Genomic DNA, 21,661 nt, shown 5'->3' with positions numbered 1-21,661 from the left:
CATCTATTCTCAAGCAGGCTGCCACCTGACTGGGCTTGGCTGGACTCTAGGTTCTAGGATCCAGCTTCTGGTCTCCAGGTTCCAGGTTGATTTCAGGTCTGGTTTGTGTGTCTCTTATCCCTCTGAGACCAAACGCTACCTAAGGCATGTGGTTGGCTTCACATTTCCCATTCAGGGGCCTTGGCTGAGGGACAGCAGGTACCTAGTTCATGTTTCTCTCATAATAGATCATCAGAGAGCAGGAGGGCAAGTCCACCAGCCCAGGTATACCTCAAGTTACTTCAAATATGGCCAAAGCCAGTCACACTGATGAGCCTATATCTGGTCATTTAGTCAGAGGGTGGCTTGGTCCAGGTACTGGCTGTAAGCTGCATTTGCATCTTCCTGTCTCTCTAGGTATAAAACTCATATCAGATGGCTCAAGTGGCAAGGTAGTTGGATCTATTCTTAGTTTCCATTCATGCAGGAGTTAAAACCAGCCCCTGGTTTCTAGGGCTGAGCCTGGCTCACTTCTTCTATCTTGCCTAAGTTCTTTTACCCCACAAGACATAAACTCCACCTCTACCTGCTTCCAGACCCTGAGCTCAGCAGGCCACAGCTTCAGGCCTGCTTATCATTTTGTATGTATTTCTCTTCTAAACCTAGTCCAATGTTGTATTTATTTTACTTTTGAGATACCAATGTCTTTTTAAGTTTCACACTGCTCTGTGTTTGAAGTGGGGAAAGAGTGCTTTGAAACATGAACTGACAATGCTATCTTGACTACAATTTTCCTGGACATTTCTACCTACGTGCTGACCAAGCACTTATACCTCTTCCACTCAAAACAGATTCCATTCACCACTTTCCCACAAAACCACTACTTCTGTATTCCCACTTCTGGTTAATGTTACACTATCTCTCCATTTGCTCAAGTCAAAATCCTCATTCATTCTTTTCTTCCCACCTTCTGCATCTGCTTCCAGTCTATCAACTCCTCCCCCATGCCAACCCTCAGTCCCATCTGTGAAGTCAGATCACTAAAATGCACACCTTATGCTGTTACTCCATAGCCTGAGAGTTCTCAGCTTGAGAATAAAGTCCAGACTCCTTAGTGCAACATAGGCCTGATCCCACAGGTCTGATTCCCTCTGAGCCTCAGTTCCCGCTACTAATGTATCGACAATTCCTTGACTCAGGCACCCTGTTTCTGGCTCCATGTTTCTTTTCATGCCCTTTGCGATAACAGAAATTCCTTTTCCTGAACCACAAGCCCAAGCCCTACATCTACCACTCCTCTTCTCTCCCCTCTCCACAGCTCATCTGGGGAATCCTTGAGACCCAAGAACCTCTTGCTCTGAAAACAACTTCCACAATCCCCTCACCCCCAGAGTTAACTGATCTTTTGCACGTTTGAAGAACCTGATATTACACCTCCATTAGAGAACCTATCACACCAACTAGTGTGTGCTTGCATACACTTGTTTTCCCATCTAGGCTTTAACCTTTGTAAGAGCATTTTCTTTTTCAATACGGAGCATGCACCCAATGAACACTTGCTGAAGCCTTAGGATTAAACACAGGTGAGCCTTTTTCTCACTAGGTCTTTGGTTTTCTCATTAGTAGGTGAAGAAATAGACTGCATGGCCTCCAAGAGTTCTCTAAGGCTCATCACACTGCCATTGGGGTGCCTCAAATGTACATTTTAAGTATAACTCACATGAAAATTTTTATAGATAACATCAGTAAATCTTTGATGTTTCAGGCCTCAAAAATGATGGCAGTGAAATTGATAGTTGTTTTAATAAATGTTTCTAGTTTACCCTCGGCTTTGGGGTGGTTTTTTTTGATGTTATTGTTTTAGACTAAAAATGTAAAGGAAGACTGTCAAGTAAAAGGTATTCTACTCCAAGTATATATTGCACACAGTTACATTTGAGTCTTTAATGTAGTATTTATGTTTTTATTTAAAGTACTTGTTTACTGTTTTATTTCAATGGGAATCTCTTATTTGCAGTTGTTTGGATTTTGTGTTCTTGTTTTAAGGATTTAAAAATATATTCAGTGGAGACCTTAGCTAATGTGGTACAACTGAGCCATATTGGAAATCAGAAATTTCATTTCAATTTCTGCCTGGCTTGGCTGCTCAGAACTTTTCAGGTCCTTGTTGAAAATCTCAAGCATCTGTATACAGCAACTGAAGTTTGGTTCAGGTCATACATGATGAAAATTTGCCATTCATTCATTTCATTCATTCAGGAAATATTCATGCAGCATCTATTAGGAATTGAGCACTGGGAACACAATAGTGACAAGATAGAGTAGTCTCTATCCTCAAGGATCTTTGCATTTGTTGGGGGAAAGAAGCAATTAAATAAGCAAGAAAAATATGATGTGTAGTGCTGATGAGTTAAACAGCTTTCCAGCGCAAGTAACATAACCCTACTGTAACTGGGTTAACCACAAAGAAAATTTATATATGCCTGTGTCTTCAGAGGTAGGCTGGCTTCAGCAAAGCTTGATCTAGGCAGTTCAAAGCATGTGGCCAGACCTAATACTCCTTTCTCTTTATTTCTCAGCATTTCCTCCATGATATGGGCTCCTTTGTCATCAGAACTCGTATGATTCCAAGATGGCTTCAAGCAACTCCTGAAGCTGGAGGCTACATATATCATTCACTATGGTGGGGAAGAGGGAATCTGTGTCCCAGCATTCTCTGCATTTGAGCAAAAGTCTCAAGATTTCTTCTTATTGGAGCAGCCTAGCATCTGTGTCTGCCCTGAACAAATCACTGTGAGCAACTGGAAGGGATGTGTTGATTGGGGTAGTCTGCATCATGTGGTTCACCCCAGGGACAAGGGATGGAAACTGAAATAGAAACTGTTGGGGCGCCTGGGTGGCTCAGTTAAGTGTCTGACTTTGGCTCAGGTCATGATCTCGTGGTCAGCAGATTCAAGCCCCATGTCAGGCTCTGTGCTAACAGCTGAGAGCCTGGAGCCTGCTTCAGATTCTGTGTCTCCCTCTATTGCTGCCTTTCCCCCACTCATGCTCTCTCTCTCTCTCTCTCTCTCTCTCTCTCAAAAATAAATAAACATTAAAAAAAAGAAAGTTGTTGTGAAGGAAAGAGGGGGTGGGTGCTAGGCAAGCAATCTATTAATGTTCACTAGAAGTGCTGTGATAGGAAAAGTACAGAGTGTTTTGGGAGGTAGGATAACACAGTATTTAGGAACATATGTCCTGCCTTGTTGCTCAGATGTTGAATTTGGAGCACCCTTGGCAATAGAAATCTTCATAGTTGGAGCCACCACACACCAAAGAGACAAAACATGCATCATATTGTGAAAAGTACCAAATGCAAGACTGGAAATACTGATACTGACTTTCTGGATTTAAGAAATTTCAATACTTGAACTATAATTGGATAAAGGAGAGAGATGATGAGTGATCATAGTTATTAAATATTTGGCTTTGGTACAACAGGATGAAATCTTGATTATCAGATAAAAGGTATGTCTAAGCATAACTTCAAATGATGTCATTATTTTATTCATTGGTCTTAGATCAAGCTAGAGATAAGATAGTCTGCTAGACAAAATTCATAGTGGGGTAAGTTTCCTCAGATAATAGCCACTCATTGTCAGGAGTCAGTCATTTATTCAACATACTAGCACATTTTTCTTGACTGTCCATCTTGTGACTGACAATGTTCTAGATGCTGAGAGTACCTACAAAGCATCTGGGGGATTTGACTGTCAGGTGTGAAGACAGATGGAACAAATAGTCTCAATGTAGTCCATGCTACAGGGAGATTTGTAAGCAATACTAAGGAGTGAAGGAAAGAGGGTGACAGTCTCCCTGGGGAGTTCAGAAGTGTCCCATGAGAATCAGAAACCTATAAAGCAGTCACATTTCCACTAACAATAGCATTAAAAAGAATGTGATTACCAACAATGCAAAGTTTATTACAAAACTAAAATGAACTCCATCCTAAACATTTAAAACTGTTCGGAGCAAATAATGCAGATAAGGAAAACAGTGACAAACTGAAGTGACAAACTCTTCACTTCAAATGAACAGCTTTCCTCCCCTCCTCTCCCCTCCCCTCCCTTCCCTTCCCTCCCCTTCTCTTCCCTTCCCTTTCTCCTTTCTCTGCCCCTCCATCTCTCTCTCTCTCTCTCTCTCTCTCTCTCTCTCTCTCTCCTTTCCTCCCTCCCTCCCCCCCCCCCTTTTTGGTGAATACTTCTTTTTCTTGGTGTAGCTGTTTGATGGTTAAAATGAACCAAATTACAGTTCTGTGTGGTTGACTCTTGAATGGTCAATCCAAAGATAGGAACACGTCACCTATAGGATATATTTTAACATGGCAACTTCCTTTAATCTATACATTTACTAAAACTATGAAACATATTTCATTGAAACTAATTTTTCAAAATATATATTAAAAGAACCATCAATAGGCAAGGTGGGACTCAGTAGTTACCCCCAGTTTTCTGTCTTTCACGCTTATCTATCACCCTCTAGCCCTGACCCCTTCCCACCATTTTCTACCCCACTCACTTCCCACCACCTTTAAGTAGCTAACCTCTACTTATTCAGACCTCACCTTCTCCAGAAAAGATATCCTTCAACCCTCCCAGAACAGCCAAGTACCCCTCCTTGGGGGTCCAACTTAGCCCTTTCACTGTCTTATGACAATCTTTTATGTATATATATATTTTTTTATTTGTTATTTTTAGAGAGAGAGAGAGAGCATGAGCAGGGGAGAGGGGCAGAGGGAGAGAGCAAGAGCGAGAGCGAGAGCAAGAGAGAGAGAGAGAGAGAGAAAATCCCAAGTAGGCCCCAAGCTCAGTACAGAGCCCAACGCAGGACTTGATCCCATGACCCTGGGAACATGAGCTGAGCCAAAATGAGTCCATGCTCAACCGACTGAGCCACCCAGTGTCCCAATCTGTTTCTATTTTTAAATAAAACACTGCATCATGTGCACTCTTTTATCCTCTGTGCCTCATGAAGAGAAGCTCAAAAAACATTTGAGAAATGAATGAAAGAATTTGGTCACCATATAAATCAATAGCTAGAATTATAGTGATAGTGAATGTCTATTAGGCATGTGTAATGTATCAGGCACTGTGCTAAGCATTTTATGTGTATTTCATTCCATCCAATCTTCACAACAGCCATAAGAGGTAGAGACTATGAGTCTCCTCATTGTACAGATGTAGGCACTGAGGCTTGAGGGATTAGGTAACTTGCTCAAAGGTAGAATGAGACAGGGTCAGAACTGACTCCAAGTCTGATCTCACTCCAGAGTTCACGCTCTTAGTCACTCAATTTTTCACTCTTCAACAGATGTCCTTACAGAGGGAAGTTAAAACGAGCCCATTCTTAGACGTTCTACTGTCTTGAAACAGGTATCTTTTAGATTATCTCTTTTTTTTTTAAAAGAGAGAAGGAAAATGTGTGCAGGGAGGAGGAAGAGGAGGAGGAGGAGGAGGAGGAAGAAGAAGAAGAAGAAGAAGAAGAAGAAGAAGAAGAAGAAGAAGAAGAATCTTTTTAAAAAAATTTTTTAGTGTTTATTTATTTTTGACAGAGAGAGAGACAGAGCATGAGCGGGGGAGGGTCAGAGAGAGAGGGAGACACAGAATCTGAAGCAAGCTCCAGGCTCTGAGCTGTCAGCACAGAGCCTGATATGGGGCTCGAACTCACAGAGTGCGAGATCATGACCTGAGGCGAAGTCGGATGCTCAACTGACTGAGCCACCCAGGCGCCCTGAGAGAGAGAGAATCTTAAGCAGGCTCCATGCTCAGTGCAGAGCCTGATGCACGGCTCGATCCCTCATCCCTGGGATCATGACCTGAGCCAAAATCAAGAGACACTCAACCAACTGAGCCATCCAGGTGCTCCAAGATGATCTCTTTTTGCACTTAGTTCTTCAAACTTCACAATGAAAGTTTATATAGACACCAGTCAAGTTGACTGATGATGTCATTCTATAACACTACCTCTGAAATGGCATATTTCAGGCTCAGAATTCTTTTTAACTCAACAGGCCCTGTGACATGGAAAAAGGAAGAGAAAGAAAGAAAGAAAGAAAGAAAGAAAGAAAGAAAGAAAGAAAGAAAGAAAAAGAAAAGAAAGGAAGAAAGAAACAGAATGGCCTGAGTCACAACTCTTGATGACTCCATCTTGAGCAAGCTGAGGGTTTTAGGCAAATCACTCAATCGCTCTGGATCTCTGAATCCTTGCTTGTAAAGTGAGAGTCATCTCTAGCACTCATATTCTGTGATCCTTCCAGGATCTCCAGCTGTCTCCATATTATATCTTGAAACCTTATACAGTGACATGTTTTGTGAATTTAACTTCGGCACTTTCTTTCTCAGAATGTGTGTCTAGAAAGGCAGGATAAAGTAAAGTTACAGACTGCGTTAACCTTCCAGAATAATTGCTAATTCTGGCCAAAAAGAATTGCCTTTGCCTGAATGCACAGGTTTGTCTGAACCTCCCTAACCAAACTGCACAGTCTCTGCAATTGCAAAAAGCAATTGGGCTTTTTGTTGTCCAGATACTAATTGTAAACATGACCTTTCTGGCATTCACAGGGAGAATATGCAACTTTTGAAGCTGAATCCCAGAAGACAGAATCTTAATTGGGAACAGTAGAAAGACATCTATTTCAGTAGAAAATTATCCATAGTTCAATGTGGATTTGTCTGTAATTATTCCCAAGTGGTTCTTTGTTCATCAGAGCCACTGTATCTAAAATAGATAAAAGTTTTTCTCAGAGAAACAAGTTGAGGAAGCAAAATACCACACCAAAAGCAGATGTGGGGAACACTTGGTGTGGCAAAGGCAACTCTTGGCAGAGCTGCGGGTGGAAGGAGGTAAGTCTGATGGATTCACCCACAGCCAGAGCAGGGCTTGTCAAGGCATCAACATCCGCCCCATAAGTGGGGTTCCTGTTTCCTCTGAACAGGTAATCAGGGGCCTTCAAGTCTGGGTGGTCTGTTTTTCCAATTTGTGACGCTTGGTTGTATTATCTTATCACTTTTCCCCTTTCCAGTTTCCTCTCCTCGTCCTCCCAACCCTCCCCTCCTTCTCCCTCACACTCTCCAACACCCCTCCCCTACTTACAGACTCTCTCTCACATACAGCCCATAAAGTCATACTTAAGACCCATTCTCTCATTTAAAAATGAGAGTGAAACACAAAGGTTATTTTCTAACATAATAGAATTTGCATGTCGGAAGTACCATTAGCAAGCATGTAGGCAAACTCCGCATTGGACTGCAAGCCTGCAGGCTGGAGCAGCTTATGGGAGTGCCTCCAGTTGCTATATACCTAGAGCAAGGATTAAAATCCAAGTCTCCCAACACCCAGACGTTTTCAGCATCATCTGATTACAGCCAAACCTTCGACATTTATAAAGTTCTGCACTTTACAAAGCACTTTCCCACACGGGTCTTAGCCTAGGTGTTAGACCAAGAGGCTCTTTATAACCCTCGTTATTATTTACACATAAAACAAGACTGAAAGAGCAAGTATCCTTTACTGGATCACCTGGCTATTAAATGGCAGAGGCAGGGTTTGAACTCTGGAGCCTTAGGCCATGTGCTTGCCATATTGTCTTCATATGCCCTCTCATGCTTGCATTTTAAGGCCAGTTTTGTACACAAATTTATAATTGTGTTAACAGAAATGATCTAGTTGCAGTGACAAGCTCTTAAGTATGAGATTAGCACTATAAAATGATTCCAGAAAAGTCTATTTGCTCAGATGGTGCTTTTTGGCTCAACATGTAAACACCATGGCCAATCTGGACACATTTACCCAAAGTCTTCTCTTCAGTATAATGCTCTGGATTTAAGGCCTTATCTACTGTATCATCAATCTCGTTCTGAAATTCAGGATAGAAGGTACATGCTAAAGTAGGAGCAACAACAGTAATTACATGAAAAATACAAGTCAGAACCAGCAGTCCTTGGAATTAGGCCCAGTGGGCCACCTGCAGACCCCTCCCTGGAGATCTACAATTGTGGTGACATCAAGTGACACTAAGGCTATTTGGGGGCCTATGTTTTGGTCTATTTTTTTTTTTCAGTTAGTGCTATATCAAAAATGTTTTCCATGCCCACAAATACATTTCTATAACAGGATTTGTGATAGCAACATAGAATTCTGCTTCATATATGTACCATATCTCTTCTAGACAATCCTAGATTGTTGAATTAAGTTCACATCTGATTTTTCATGTTACTAACTGAAAACGTTAGTAACATCTAAATCATTTGTTATGACTCCTTTCCTATTTAAAGATAATATGAGGGACACCTGAGTGGCTCAGTTGGTTAAGCATGAGACTTTGGCTCAGGTCATGATCTCACAGTTCATGGGTTCAAGCCCCGCATCAGGCTCTGTGCTGACAGCTCAGAGCCTGAAGCCTGCTCTGGATTCTGTGTCTCCCTGTCTCTCTGCCCCTCCCCCACTTGCACTCTGTCCCTCTCTCTCTCTCTAAAAAATAAATTAAAATATTAAAAAAAATAAAGACAATATGAAAAACCTAAGACTATAGAAGGTCAGGTCGATGTAGCCTTATTTACAGACCCTACATTTTCTCCCTAAAAGGTATTTGTTCAATGGTTTACTTGGTGCCACTTAAAAGAAGCTGGTATTGGGGTGCCTGGGTCACTCAGTCGGTTAAGCGTCCGACTTCGGCTCAGGTCATGATCTCGCAGTCCGTGAGTTCAAGCCCCACGTCGGGCTTGGTGCTGACGGCTCAGAGCCTGGAGCCTGTTTCAGATTCTGTGTCTCCCTCTCTCTCTGACCCTCCCCCGTTCATGCTCTGTCTCTCCCTGTCTCAAAAATAAATAAACGTTAAAAGAAGCTGGTATTTATGAGAAAGAGAAAAGCTTATTAGTAATTATTAATGAGTATTCATTAGTAACACTAATAATAATTAGTAATTATTCATGAGTATTCATTTGTTCATTCAGCCAGTCAGTCAGTTATGAAATATTTCTTGTGCTCTTAAATATTCCAGGCACTGTGCTAGACATGTACTAGGTAGAGATGATTTAAGACAGATTCACAACTTGGCCAAAACTCACAGTCTGGAGGCATGGGGGTGTTAGTGTATGTGTCAGTATTCCCACCTAGAGAATGAGCTCCTTGAAGGCAAGAATGAAACTCATCCTTTCATGCCCACATGGCACCTACCTCAGTGATTTGTGCTGAGAGGTCCATGATCAACATTTACTATGGGAACGAGCACACTTGACATAATGTGAGTGACTGAAACCACTGTACTTTCCAAAAATGAGGAAAGGACCCATGGTTATATGAAAGAAAGGAACGCAATTATTTTCCTGAATTCAAAGAGCCTGAATTTGAGATTTATGGGGAGTTGTATAAGAGCATCTTATCTTTCGTGTTGGCTTCTTTTTTTGTTTTTTTGTTTCTTACCTGTTATTATTTGTTTTGGGTCTTGTCCACTCAAGACATTAGTTACTAGTTACCCAGTTTCTTTTTACTGAATATTATTAAAGTTAAACTCGATTAACAAAAACCTTAGTAAATACTAAATGACTATTAAAATATTAACCAGATACTGTTAATAATAAAATTGCCTATTTATTCTTATACCCAATAACTTGGGCATATCCAATAGCTTTCTTTCATCCATGAAGTTTGCCCAAATGCTAATTCTTAGAAGAAAATTGTTATCATTGGTCAACTGAAATTTAAAGAGCTACCAGGTTTTTTAATTAATTTTTTAATTATAGAGAGAGAGAAAGAGAGAGTGTGTGCAAGTGGGGAGAGGATCAGAGAGAGAGTGTGTGAGAGAGAAAAAATCCTAAGCAGGCTCCATGCTCAGTGCAGAACCCTATGAGGAGCTTAATCCCATGACGCTGGGATCATGACCTGAGCTGAAATCAGGAGCGGGATGCTCAACTGGCTGAGTTACCCAGGTGCCCCTATATATCTTTTAGAAAAAGGTTTTAAACAATCTTACATTCTGAAACAACTTTACAAGACATTTTTATTTTCATTTTTAGTGACAGAAATCTGTCTCTCCGCTTTGTGAAAGTAATTTTGAGGAGTTGATATAATTAACCTGGTTACAAAATTAATCAGCATCCAAGCAAGAAGAAAATTAGAATCATAGAAACTTAGAGCCAGGAAATGCTTAGAAAGAATATTTAGGGGCACTATATAGATATATGTTTGCAATGAGGTTCTGAGTCCTAATAAAGCTGGGCATTGATAAGGGAGAAAATAATGTTGTGGTCTAATGATAATCAATACATAATTTGGTAGGCACAGATGGGAAACAAGAATGAATAGAACATAGTCCTTTCCATCTAGCTTAGAGAAGGAACTATTTATGGAAGTTATGGGGTGAGGGAGGAGCAGTGGCAGGACTGTCTACCTGATTTATGGGGCCCAGTGCAAAATGAAATGTGAGACTCATTTAAAAAATTATTAAGAATGCCAAGACAGCAACAGCAGAGCATTAAATCAGGCACAGTCTGCATACTCATGAAGCCAGCCTAGGATAGTGTATTAATCATGGCCTTGCCCCTCCAAATACAGGTGCTGGGACCCTTTCTTCCATACCAACACCACGTCTTTGGATATCAAAAAGCTCACCCTCTGTTTCCCGGTACTTACATATTTCAGGTTTAAAAGACCCATAAAGGATTATGTCCACACTGGGAAGGTGTCAGGACATGGGTGATCCCAAGCAGCATGAGGGCAGCTTTGTATGGCATCCCATGGCATCTTGAAGAGAAGTCTGCCTTTTATATAGTTCCTTTCCCTGAGTGGTTTGCTGTGTTTCTTTGAATAGCAATAGTTTCAAAGGACCTTAAGGCAATGGGAATAAAGAAAAACTCTTTTTTTTTGGTCACATCCCTGCCAGATCCTCCATAGCAAAATGTTTGCATAGCTTAGCAATTCTGGGCCCTTCCTTAGAAGCCCCACCCAGCCCACCCACCCTCATAATTTTGCCTCTACAGTTCTCTCTTTGATATGTTTAGGCTACAATGTTGTCCCTTAAAACACCCTTAGAAGAGGGATGCCACACACCAGTGAACAGCTTTGAAGCGAAGGCTTTGGGAAAATGCCTTGGTTTAGAAGTACTCGCTGCAGAATAAGGAACATACATGCAGCATTTGGGCCATGAAACAAACCACCCAAGACAACTGCGCCTGGACCTCCCCTATGGTGTGTGTCACTTGAAAAATGAAAACAGAACATACCCTCTGCTTTGGGAAGACACAATCTGACATCAAATTGACAAGGAGTTGGGATGGGTGTGAATCAGTGGCCAGTGGTACAGGATGGTGAAAACGACATTGACCTAGAACCTAAGGAAGAGTCCTACCCTCTTGATTTGACTCAGCCTCTTTCTAGCTATGTGAGTTCGGGTTAATCACATTATCTCTCCGGTCTCAATGACTTCGTCTACTTAAGAACTATCTTAAGTTTTGGGCCTCTTCTCGAAAGAAGAGAAGTTCTATGCACATTTTTTATTTTTTTTTGAAAAGGTGTTGAGGGACGATAGGACAAAGAAAGAAGAAAGAGTCTGTTTAAGGGACAAAGAGTTTGTTCATTGACATAAACAATGAAATACCCAGGGAGGGTGAATCATGTGCAGGAAACCAGAGAAGACAACAGAAAGGACTAATATTTAGGGATTGAGATAATTAGCTACAGAGCATGTCAGAGTGGTGGGCCAGGGAGTTGAAGTATGTTCAAGGGCAAGTTCTTGGCTTTGTGTAATATAAGAGGCGGGAAAAGGCCTGGATGGGATACAGATTTTAATTTCAAACTTCCAAGAGGTTATTATAAACAACTGCAGAGAAGGTTGTTTTAAATCGTGTTTAATGTGAGTATTCACTTGTTGGCAGTGATCAGCATTTCCTATAAATACCACTTACATCGTATGGAATGAAGCTGTAACATGTAATGTGTAAGGAGAAGAGGTGAAGAAAGAGCAGTGAGGGAAACTTGGAGCCTGAGCACTTGGCATGAAAAATTGGGGAAATTGAACTCTCCTCTTTTTATTCTTTTTGGAACTGATGGTGAACAATTGCCTTTTGAATGGCTGTGTTCTTATTAATATACATTTTTGCTTTGCTTTTGGGCATTTAATGTGCTCTCCAGAGAATTGTTCAAAGCATTTAAAATAGCATTTGCCAATTTCTCCTTCTTCTAATTAATACCAAGTGGTTTCATTCAAACCGAAGTTTCAGGCTGAGTCTACACAAGCAAAACTAAATGTAGAGTCAGAGCCAGCATGACCTAAATTCAGATCCCTGCCCCACCACTTGTTAGCTTTGTGACCTTAGGAAAATGATTTAACCTATCAGAATTTCAAATACATCTTTTTTATAATGAGGATTGTTATGATTATTAAATGTAGTAGACAAGGTATGTGAAACATCTGACATTGTTCTTGACACACGGTAGGAACACAGTAAACGTGAACTATTACTCATTCCCCACCTACAACTCTCTCTCCCCAAGAGGAGAAGCATGTGATTTTGGAGATCTGAGTTATTCTTCCAGATGCTTACATTTGTCACGTTACCAAGGATGACCACTGACCCTGCTCCACTTCGTGCCTGCGGAGGAAGGCCTAGGTAGGAGTATCTGTTTCTAAAATAATCTTGGCTTCTTACTTGACTGATATGAGTACCTTATGCCCAGTGCTCATTCTTCCTTCCCACGCAGCCCTGCTTTCTCAGGCTCATCCCAGTAGGTACTCATGTAGAAACCTTCCGTGATCTCTTCAATTTGAGCCTTCTCACAATATAGATGGCCCCTGACTAATGATTCCACTTATAATTTTTTGACTCTGCAATCACGCAAAAGCAATGTGCACTCAGTAGAAACAACACTTCAAATTTTGAATTCTGACCTTTTCCTGGGCTAGTTATATGGAATATGATACTCTTTTTATGATGCTATACAGTGCCAGCTACAGCTTCCAGTCAGCCATGCGATCACCAGAATAAACAACTGATACACTGGCAACCATTCTGTACCCATATGGTCATTCTGTTTTACACTTGCAATATAGTAGTCAATAAATTACATGAGCTATTCAACACTTTATTATAAAACAGGGATCGTGTTAGATGATTTTGCCCAACTGTAGGCTAATGTAGCTATTCTGAGCATGCTTATGGCTCTAAGGCACATACCTATTTTGGGTGGGTGGATATTTATTTAGGTATGTATTTATTTATTCATTCATTAATTCATTCTTTATTTTATAGGGGGAGGGGCAGAAGGAGATAGGGAGGGAGGGAGGGAGAGAGAGAGAGAGAGAGAGAGAGAGAGAGAGAGAGAGAGAATCTTAAGCAGGCTCCACACTGAGGTCCACACTGACACAGGGCTGGATCCCATGACCCTGGAATCATGACCTGAGCCGAAATCAAGAGTCATATGCTCAACCAACTGAGTGGCTGGGTGGATATTTAAATTAACATTGGAATAGTACCAAGAAAAGGGAGAATGGATGTTTACAAGACATCATGATATCCAGCATACCAATGGATAGAGCTAACTGGTGTCAGTGCATATTCAATTTTGTCTTAAAATGTTGTTGCTTTCATATTTCTCTATTTGATATGGATTATTTAAGTTAGTTTAGTTGGATTCTGACCTACTGAAGCTGAAATTGGGGGAAAACATGTATGAACCTAAGTAATGGCGTTGGTCCTGAGATGTTGGAGGCACTTGATTCCAAACTAGATTGGGCAGTGTTCGCATGGTGAAAATGTGAAGCCAAGCACCCCAGGAATTAAACATTACTGAATACTACTTACAAAGATGAGTATCTCCTCACTGGGGAAAAGATCATGCTGACAGGCTTGCTCCTCTTATCTCTCTTGACAGTGCTCCTGCCACTTTTCATAGTGATGGGCAGATGAACTAAGAACAGATTTTCAAATGTACATTTAGGAAAACATGATGATATTATATATGATGCTCTGTCAAAATGCACTTTACTTACAGTTAAACTTGGAATGTTCCCTTGTCTCTGCCTGACTCCATGAAAGCAATATAAAGTTTCCTGAGGTTCTTTGTGTCAGTCTGGCTTTCCCTCTTCAACCTCCGAGCAGCCATAATACTAGGACTCTCATCCTAGTAGTAGAAATATGTTTTCACTCCACTACTGAAAAAAACCTACAATGGACCCCCCACAATTCCCTCGCCTCACACTCCAGGGCAGCTGCATTCTGGTTCCAACAGTCCTTATCAGTCCTTATCAGGGTTTTTTATATGCCTAACATTCCCCATGACTTTTTTTACATGTCTCACGTTCCCCATGACTGCCCAAACCATTTCTTCAGCATTGAATGCCCTCCTTCCACCATTCTTTCTTTCAAATCTCACTTCATATGTTCTCTCTTCCCCCAAACCATTCCTTCTCCCTCAGCCTGGAATGATCTGTCCTCTAGCTCTTTACTTATACGTATTTTGTGTCCAGTGCTGAATGTATGAGTGGAAGGATGTAGGTCTGTGCTTGTGATATCTTCCTTGCATTGGTAAAGGTTAGTTTTATCAGAAAAAAAAAAATGGGGAAGTTATCTGTACATAGGTAATAACAGTTCTGAAAATTCTTCCTTATTATTAATAAAAGTTCTTTTTTAGAATCTTTTTGTTTTAAAGTTTATCTATTTATTTTGGGGGGTGGGGCAGAGAGAGAGGGAGAGAATCCCAAGCAGGCTCCACATGTCAGTACAGAGCTTGATGCGGGGCTTGATCTCACAAAACATGAGATCATGATCTGAGTTGAAATCAAGAGTCAGATGCTTAATCACCTGAGCCACCCAGATGCCCCAGAAAAGTTCCTGACAAGAAAGATGTTTGTAACTGGTGGTTGCCAGCTGGGAAGGGGGATGGGCAAAATGGGTGAAGGGGAGTGGGAGGTACAGGATTCTAGTTATGGAATGGATAAATCATGGGGACAAATGATACAGCATAGGGAATATAGTCAATGGTATTTTGATAACACTGTATAGTGACAGATGGTAGCTACATTTGTGGTGAGCATAGCATAAGGTATAGAGTGGTCAAACTACTATGCTGTGCACCTGAAACTAATGTAACATTGTGTGTCAACTATACTTCAATAAAAAAATGCAAAACAAAAAAAAATATGTTTGTGACTCAGTATAGTATTTAATCCATAAGAACACATTCATAGTAGAGAGCAATGATTAGGCTCTCCATTTATTTTGCACTTTCTTTTACATCAACTTATTTTTCTTTCCTGATACAGAAAGGCTTATGTTGTCAGTTGCAGCCCAAAGTGTCAGTTTGTGAGGCACAGTGCTCTTTAGAGGTAAAAAATGAAGTGCTGATATGTACATCTTGATTAATTAGAAAATAGTTCTCCCCCTCCCCTTTTCATATACCCCCCCCTTCTCTTTTCTCTATTTGAATTGGCAGGTAGATATGGTGGTTTTGCCAAATGAGTAAGCTGAAATGAGAAAATTCACTTTTTTAAGCCAGAAGAGTGTCAGCATTGATCTGGGGGGGTAAAAGGTGCTGATATGTATCCTGGCAGACCCTATCACAAGACAAGCACCAAGAGTGTTTGAGGAAAATCCAGCATGAAAAAATGGACTGACAGTTTCAATAAGCGGATTTGTACTAAACTATCTAAAAATGGCTGTCTTTTTACATGTCAGGCTAGATGCACGACAATAAAATAATTTCAAGCTTGTTCCAATTCTAAATTCTATTTGAACACATATCCATAGTAATATACACAGTAGTCATCCTTCCGACTGCACTCTTTTCTGCATGGCCTACTTCTAATGAGCTCCATTAAGAAAGTAGTGACAATGGCTTGTAACTCTTCTGTCATATGTACAGACAGCCAAAGTCCTATATGTAGGTCCCAGCAGGAGCTTTTCTACCTGCATCAATTAACCCCAAAATCTTCTAACAATTGTTGAGTGTTTATCAACACTGACCAAAGGTGCCAAACCCAGGGGCTATTTCACTGAGCAATTTCCTACTCTAAGTCCTGACACAGGTACCCCAGAAACTCAGTCTTCTGCTATTTTTGCTTATGAGAAAATTAAGAAAAGGGATGAACTCTTGGCAAGCTGTTTGGGCTGAGGATCTGGGATGCCCAGGGGTTAATGGGACTTTGGTGATTAATGGGAACACGTGGTGATGCCAGCTGGGAGGGCAGTAGCGCACACGGAGGAGAGAGGCTTGCGACTGAAACCCTCGTTTTCCACTCCAGTTAGTGACAACTTTCCAAGGTAGAGAAGGCAGGACAGACAAATCAAAAATGATACTCAGGCCATCACCCAGATCCCCAACCGCTCCCCCTCTCCCTCCCATCTGGAACTGTGGTCCATTGGTATATGAGAAGAAAAAAATTAAGATTTTGGACTATGTTAAAATTCTGTTTTGAAAATAAGAAAAATTAAGATTTCCTAATATTTAACATATATATAATTAGAACACATATTCCAACAGTTATTAGATTTACACACACTGTTTACTCAGAATAGTGCCCTCATCTTCATATTCATTTTTGGTATATTTCAAGGTTTTTGAAATATCTTTGTCAAGATGGAGTTTATAAAAGTGAGATTGTAGGGAGATGGAACATGACTAAGAAAATCTCAAAAAATTAAACATAAAACTACCATTTCATCCAGCAATTCCACTTCTGGGTATATACCCAAAAGAAGTGAAACCATGACCTTGAACAGATATTCGTACCCTCATGTTCACAGCAGCATTATTTATAATAGCCAAACCAGTGGAAACAAGCAAGTGTCCATCAACATTTGAATGGATAAACAAGATGTGATACATACATACAATGGACCACTATTCAGCCTTAAAAAGGAGGGAAGTTCTGGCACATGGATAAACCTTGAGGACACTATGCTAAGTGAAACAGACCAGTTACAAAAGGAAAAATATTGCATGATTCCACTTCTAGGAAGTGGACTCTGGTCAAATTCAGAGAGAAAGAAAGTAGAATGGTAGTTGCCAGGGGCTGGAAGGAAGAGGAGATGGAGTTATTATTATTTTTTTGGGGGGGGAGTTATTATTTAATGAGTACAGATTTTTAGGTTTACATGATGAAATGTTTTGGAGATAGATGATGGTGATGATTGTACAACAATATATTACCACTGAATGGTACCCTTAAAATGGCTAAAATAATAACTTTTATGTTAAACCACAATAAAAAAATATATATATACATATAAATAAATAATTAACACTCTCACTCTGTCATTTCACAATAAAGCTGCTATGTTCACAATGAATGAGAAAGTAAACACTGTCTGAAAAAAATTTGTGTTACGGAAAAAATATTGAGAAACTGGTGTCTGGAAATGTTTCCATGATTATGGAATTCTGTTGCCCAAAATAGTATGTGTCATCTATAAAAACTCTGATATCTGCACTTTTTAAAAACTTGGAAAGAGAATTTGCAAATTATGAATCTACTTGTGAATGCACAATACAGAAAAGCAACACTTTTTGGTTTGTATGAACCAACTGATTAACAACAAGGAATATTTAGCCTTAGTAGATGAATTTGAACAAAAAATCTTTTTATAACTGATGGATACAACTAAAAATTAGGTAACATGTTTTAGAAAGTTTAGTCAGTGATGCAATTCTTCTATGTGGGTCTATTTATTTTTGTAAGAAATCTTTTTCCATGCTGTCTCTTAAAAACCAAGTATCAGGTATGTAAATATGAGTTAGTACACACCTGTGTTTGTGTGTATGCCCTAGTTCTGTCTACTGAATTGGCCTATAATTAATGATACACTAACAGCAACGAGCACCCAATGGTTTCTAAATACCATTCTACAATTAAAAAAACAAAAAACAAAACAAACAAACAGGACACCTAGGAGAAATGACTATTTTCAGGGCTGAGGCAGGGAAAATACAGGATGAACCTGGAGCATGAATTGGGACACAAGAGCCAACCTAAAAAAACTCCAATGACCAAAGCTGGAAAAACTTGAGCAACAAAATAGATAACATCGTATTGGATTATAACCCAAACTATAAAATAAATATCCATGAGTCAATGCCAATATAAATGATTGAATGTACAAATAAATGAGAGGAGAAGAGACAAATCTTCTTCACAGAGAGATTCGTAAACAGTGTATTCAGATACTACCCCTCCAGGATGTACAGCTTACTTCCCAACTCCATTTCTCCCTGCTATGAAATTGGGCTAGACATAGCGACTTGCTTCCAAAGAACAGAGTAGGGACATGACTAAGTAGTATCCCTACAGTGGAGAACCTTGGCAAACACTGCTTTAACCAAGGGAGGGCTAACATCCCCGTGATGTCATATGGCTATCATGTACCCCCAATATGATGCAATGAAAAGGGCACTTTCCCTCTCTAGTATTCATTCCTAAAAACCATTACCCCAATCCAATCATGAGAAAAACGTCAGAAACACAGATTGAGAAGCCATTCTACAGGCTAGTTGGTTGATACTTCTAGAGACCACCAAGGTCATGAAAAAACAAAACAAAACAAAAAAAAAAAACCCACAAAAAAAACAAGGAAAGCCTGAGAAGCTGTCACAGGCCAGAGAAGACTAGGAGATATGATTATCATAAGCAAGGTGGGACCCTACATTGGATCCTGGAGCAGAAAGAGGACATGAATGGAAAACCTAGTGAAATCCAAATATGTCTGGAGTTTAGTTAACAAAACTGTATCAATGCCTGTTCCTGAGTCCAATGTACCAAAGTAAGATGTCACAACTTAAGATGTTTATAGTGTGGGAACTGGTGAGGGGTATACACAACTCTGTACTATCTTTTCAACTTTTTGTAAATCTAAAATTATTCCAAAATAAAAAGTGTCAAACATATGAAAAAAATTTTAAGTGTCAAAATATACTGAATTGAGGACCAAACTTGAAAATCACTACATCACAAAATGTTAAACCAAGGTTGTCATAAATACTGAAGCTTTGACTGTCACATCTCCAGAAAAATTAACATTGTTAATAATTGAGGTCAGAAAAAAGTTTGGTTTTACTTAATTAATAAACAAAATGAATTATTTTTTAAAACATCATTTTATTTCATTTCTTTATCCTTTCGAAACGTCTCATTTTTTGAACGTTCTATAATGTACTCAACATATTGGCATTGTCATACATTTTATAATATATAGATAAGTAAACATACAAGTATTTTCACAGGTCTATGAGGCTAAAAAAAGTTTGCCTGCCAGCGGTTTCAGGACATAATCAATGTGTCATAACAGAAATCAAAGAGAACATCTGGGTTCAGATGCCAGCTGTGCTGCCCTATCAACCGAGTGACTATGTGCAAGTCACCTCCTCTCCATGAAGTGAGGATAGCGCTACCGCCTACTTTTCATGGTCATTATGTTGGCCAGATAAGAAAATGAATGTACAAGGCTTTACAAACAGTGAAGTTCCCCATAAAGGTGACCTGGAAATCAGACTAAAAGAAGGTGGGGTGTCCATGGTACCGATGAGAGACCGTGAGGCAGGCTGAGGGCAAAATACAAGCTAGCACACACCCCCTCCCCCCAAGTGGAATATGTGTCATATTCCTCAGGCACTCCTGGCTGCCCAAGGACACAGGAAATGACCGAAAACAAATGGTTAAACTGATAAGAGTCTCCACCAGTTTACCAGAAAAAGACAATTTCATCAATAGCCTAATCTCTAGTAACCTGTAGACTGTTTCCTGGAGCCCCAACATCACTCCTCCATAGTGATAAAGGGAACAAAAGCAAGAAGGAAATGACAGGTAAAACTAAATTTCCTTATAACCTGCAGCCCATCGACAAATACTTGTGGCAAATACAGAGTGTAACATTTCTCCAGCAACTCCCTACTCTTAAATTAATGCTTTGCTAGAGGGAAAAACAACCTTAGCTTGAGAGTAGCTAGGCCTCCAGTAATCTGTGAAAGTAGCATATGAAAGTCTCTTTGGAAACCTCCCTTTTGATTTTACCTCCCCCAAGTCCACAATATACAACCAGTATACTCCACTACTTCAGTGCAGTCTTCCTGCTCACGGGTCCTGTCCCCCTGCTTTACTAAAATCACCTTTTTGCACCAAAGATGTCTTCAAGAATTCTCTCTTGGTCGTCAGCTCTGGACCCCATGAACTCCCCATCACCTCAAAACTTCATCAGTACTAATGCCAAAAGCTGAAATCCAAGGTCAGAAAAGGCACAAAGTGGAGAATTAATTGCTAACTGAAGTAATCTACACAACTTTAAAACATGGCCCCCTAGTTCTTTCCTGGGCACTTGAGGTCACAGAGACCAGGAGGCTGGACTTCAGATTTTATCTTTTGACTCAAAATCTTCCTCTAATCAGTTCATTGAGAGGTATTGGAGCCTGGGGAATGAATGTTCACCCTTACCACAATTGAGAAAATTGATTAATGAACCATTAACACATCTCTCAATTACGATAGCTAAATGTGTTTGCCAATGGAAAGTGTCACACTTGGCCCACAGGTGGGCCTGACTTTTCTTGTAAGTTTGCTTGGAGAATAGAGAATTATAATGCAAAGAATGAGATCTTCATCTAGCTGGCTGTTCTGCTCTGTCACAGGAACAACCTGCCACACAAATCAGGACTCCTAGGTGTATGGACAGAAGCTTCCTTTTGCCAGGTTCTTTGATGACCATCTTTATGTTGCCACGACAATGCCCTTCTCCATATTATCCAGTTTTCACTATGGGGGACAATCCAGGGACAAAATGTTACAGAGATGTTGCCTGCCACATCTGATATCTACAGGGGCTTGTGAATCCCTATCAACTGTGTCTCAAAACACCACAGCAGGGCCCTTTCATTCTGAGAGGCCTTCAGACCATCTGGACCTATCTGGGTGAATTTCAATAGCTTCAATTTTGGAAGCTGTTTCTGTATAATGGTTGTCATTAAAAAAAAAAAAAATGCTCAGAGGGTGGTATTTCCCTCACTTGGGTGTCGTCATATCCTCCTCTTGACCTCCTCCTCCAGATGCATCCCGTCTTAAATCTCAGGGTCTTTCTCAAGGCTGTTTGTATTTCCTCCACAATGAGTAAGACATGATGACTCTGTGTGTGTGTGTGTGTGTGTGTGTGTGTGTGTGTGTGTATGTGTGTGTGTGCGCGCGCGCGCACGCATTCAGGCACTTCTGTTTCTCTTCTCACTGATCTTCAGAGATTTCAGCCTGAAACCTACTGCTGAGATTTCCTGCCCAGTGACTTCCTGTGTAAACAAAAACAGCTCTTCAAGACCCGTACAAGGAAATAGAAACATCTCCTTATGTAGGGCAGTTATACCATTCATGCCTCTTAGAGGAAGACAGTAAGAAGCTGAGTGCCCCAACCTTTGGTTATTAAGATTTTCATTTCTAGACATTTTCAACAAAGTTTGGCCTCATTTAAAAAAAAAAAGTCATGCTACACAAAACACAACCATCTCTTTCATCTAAGTGTTTTGAAAAGAAAGGCTACAGAAGTTATGGATTCCACTGTCAGAAGGAGACTCCTTTGATAGAGGAATGTTTTTAATTATTTAAATACTTTCACAGCAAGAGCTCACGGTGGGTTGGTTTCCAAAAGTATTACTAGAATCTCACTGTAGGTAACCATGTAAC

Source organism: Leopardus geoffroyi, chromosome D3, assembly GCF_018350155.1.
Source record: "Leopardus geoffroyi isolate Oge1 chromosome D3, O.geoffroyi_Oge1_pat1.0, whole genome shotgun sequence".
NCBI lineage: Eukaryota > Metazoa > Chordata > Mammalia > Carnivora > Felidae > Leopardus > Leopardus geoffroyi.
This window is presented reverse-complemented; position numbering follows the sequence as displayed.